Source organism: Ursus arctos, unplaced genomic scaffold (genome assembly GCF_023065955.2).
Source record: "Ursus arctos isolate Adak ecotype North America unplaced genomic scaffold, UrsArc2.0 scaffold_37, whole genome shotgun sequence".
NCBI lineage: Eukaryota > Metazoa > Chordata > Mammalia > Carnivora > Ursidae > Ursus > Ursus arctos.
The window spans coordinates 614,895-618,701 of NW_026623053.1; positions in this window are offsets into that span (position 1 = coordinate 614,895).

Below are 3,807 nucleotides of genomic sequence, written 5' to 3' on the forward strand. Positions count from 1 at the left end.
ACAACACACAGCGCTCACCACAACACATAACCTCCCCAATGTCCATCACCCAATCATCCCATTCCCCCCAGCCCCCTCCCCTCCAGCAACCTCAGTCTGCTTCCTGAGATTAAGAGTCTCTTAAGGTTTGTCTCCCTCTCTGGTTTCATCTTGTTTCATTTTTTCCTCTCTTCCCCTAGGATCCTCTGCCTTGTTTCTGAAAGTCAATCAGAGAAAGACAAGTATCATATGATCTCACTGATAATGTGGAATTTATGGATTGTAATTATTTTTAAAATTAGAGCTGAAAAAGACCCCATGAACCAACCTCGTATTTTATGTAATAGGAAGCAACACAAATAAATATGTATGTATTTTATGTCAAATAACAGAGTTTGACTAGTTGGTCTATAGGGTGAAATAACTTGCTCTAGAACCAGGTATCCTGACTCTCGGTCCAATTTTCTTTCCATTGCTTTAAGGATTTTGGCTAGAAACACAAAGGCAAAATTGTAAAGAAAATCATATGAAATGATATGAAAGGCCTAGGTTAAGACTGGGAAATTATGTTAGCTACTTGAGAACTGAATTTCTCAAGCTACATTGTGAGACCTGAAACCCTCTTTTCTGTGGTTGAAGCAAATACTTTCATTTACTCATTCTTGTTAATATCTGGTTACTTTTGCTAAACTTCCTGTTGTCCTAATTGAAAGGTAGAAAATAAGGCATTGTTACAGTAAAAGCACCTTGTGTGTTTTCATGCTTCCTACTTGGGAGACCAAAACTTATAAAAGGCTGGTTTTACAGTGAAAACCTTCACTACTGTAATCTTTCCATATGCATCAGTTCAGTTGAATAGTTTTATACCATCTGCTGCCCTCTTGTGGCCATATAATCCGCCTCCCTGTGCCCCAACTTGAAGCCCTTAATGGTTTTCGTCAGTTGAAATGGTTTCATCGGTCAGATAGAAACTGACATCTCAAACTATAATTAAACCTCCTTGGTACTGTACTTTATTACACCATTGTGTTTGTTTCAATTTGGCTCTAAAATATGTAGATGTTATATAATGCTAGTGATCATTTTAAATACAATATATCTTAATACATCATGGATTGAATATGTCTTCTGGGGGAATTTGGAAGTAATGCCTTTCACTTTTTCAAGTGGAATCTTAGATAAGCCATTTTATATTGGCAAATAATGTTCAAATATAGAAATAACCATCACCTACCACATAGTAAAATATGTAAAGTTGTAAAAAAAAGAAAACCATCAGGTAAATTCTTGCTCAAAGTGTATTGATTAAAGCATATCTTCATATAATACTACTACTACTAATGGCAAAAGAAGAAATTGTTTCAGGTAAAATTATTAATTATGTGTTTTTAATAGGTTTTGAAAATTTGGTTTTCTAAGAGATTCTAAATTTCAATGCCAAGTAATACATGAACCAATACGTTCATCTCTAAAGTCATTACACTCCATTTTACAGTCTTCTCTTTTATATCAAGATTCCAATGTTCTTTTTTGGTCAAAAGAATAAAGCCAAAGCTCAACCAAGGATAAAGAATCCTTTTATTAAATTTGACGTACATGTCCCTGATAGTTCTCATTGCACTGCCTTTTATTTTCAGCTTCTCATTACCATTTTAAATTAGGAACAGAGATATTTAACTTATTCAATATAATGCTTGAATGAAAACTAAAGAGCTGATTCAGAGTAGCACCATATACTCAGCTACTCTGAATACTCAGCAAAGCTGACAATCCATTTAAGGGGGACTTTTTTTTTTTTTTTGGATGTTGTTTAAAGACTATATTAGATAATTCAAATGTTTCTATTAAAATGATTCCTAATTAAAATAAGAAGATGGGGAGAAAGGAAACAGAAATTAAATGTTAAAGTCTGCTGCTACTGCAGTGTTGATAATTGAAACTTTGTCACTCAGGAACACCCAAGACATAGGTCAAGGTTGTGCTTAGGGCTCAGAAAAGAAGAACACCACATCTTTTTTGAAAATGATTTTATACATGATTTTAAAAAATAAAAGTCTCTATGGAAAAATCAGAAACATTGCAATTCCTAATACTTATTTTATGGGTTAGTACTGTTCATGGTTTGAATGTGTGTGGAGTGCACTCTTTTTAAGTTATTTAGGGTCTCTAAAGGTCTTAAACTAGCCCTTAGAATCATCACACCAGGGGCACCTGGGTGGCTCAGTCAGTTAAGCAGCCGACTCTTGGTTTCAGCTCAGGTCACGATCTCAGGGTCCTGGCATAGACTTCCACATTAGTCTCTGTGCTCATGGGAGAGTCTGTTTGAAGATTCTCCCTCTCCTTCTGTCCCTTCCACCGCTTGGCATGCACACTCTCTCTCAAATAAATAACTCTTTAAAAAAGAAAAAAAAAAGAATCATCACACCAAATGATAAAACTGATTCTCTGGGGACTGAGAATACAGAATAATGACTGAATGGGCAAAATATTGGTTGTGCAAGTATTTCTAAGCTAATGAGTATAATGTTTACTTAAGCGTAAATCACTGGTAATTGATCATAGCATACAACTGTTTACCGAAGATAAATGCTCTTTCTCTATGTGCCTTGCTATCCTCATCTCTGGAATGGGAAGATCACTGTGAGTGTATCTGAAAGTACTTTTATATAGATATGAAGTACTTTATATATATATATATATATATATATATATATATAGAGAGAGAGAGAGAGAGAGAGAGAGAGAGAGAGAGAGAGAGAGATTTCTCTACTTCAGAACTGAGTGCAGTGGGCAAACATTGGTTATTTGGTAAATGTGACTACTCAGCATTTGAAGTTCTCCTATGACCTTTCTTCTTCACCATCACAGGATAATCTAACCTGAAAGATAGAGCCAAAGGGATTGTCTTAGGCTGTTTAGAGAAAAGAATGACTCTCCTAATTACTACTTTAACCCAAAACATTCCTCATTATTAAATAAATGCATTAAGTCTAACCTTATGTATGCAAAAACTAAATTTTTCCCATCTGAAAGATAGCCTGGATAGTGCATAAAATCTGCTCCACTTGTTTAAACAAAATAAACATGAGATATCTATTTCTAGATCATATTAGTTTATTATTTTAGCATTTCACTAACTGAACCTAAATCTATCCCCGACCTAAAAGAAAATATTTTTCTTTGCAAGGTATTTGTCTTGAAGAAATAAACAAAGAAACATTGAACAGGGAAAATTCTGTCCTGCAAACTCTAGTCTCCCCTTAATAGGCATCCCCAGTCTGAATATGCACATAATACCAAAGAATCAAGCTTTATTTGTAAAAATGAACTGTAGGTATTTTTCTTTCAATGCAAAGGAAAGGTGTTATTTCTTACTGCCTTTCCTCAGGGTTTCATGGTACAAAGAAATGAGCAGTTAAAAACAATCACTTGTGTAAAGTAGCATGGTAGGAGTGGTCTCAAAGTTTAAACAAGAGTCTAAATCATTGAAAGTTGGATTATAAAATTGTATTATAAAAATAGAACTTCCTAACCCACTGTGTTGCTCATTTTTAAAATTAATAAAATAAGAACTGTGCTTGGCCTTCATTAGAAATTTAGTGAGATTATTTGAGAAATAAAAATTTAAATTCTGAATCATATGAAACCTTTCAAATACAATATGGGGTGAATTAATTTGTGTCAATTACAAATATATGCCAGTAGGAGTGTTAGATACATGTTTATTATTCAGTGTGCATTAGAGATTGGTTCTTATTCATTTTTTATTAAGCATGTATTTATTAAATAATATTTTTTTATATTCAACTGATGCTCTTTTCTATGAAC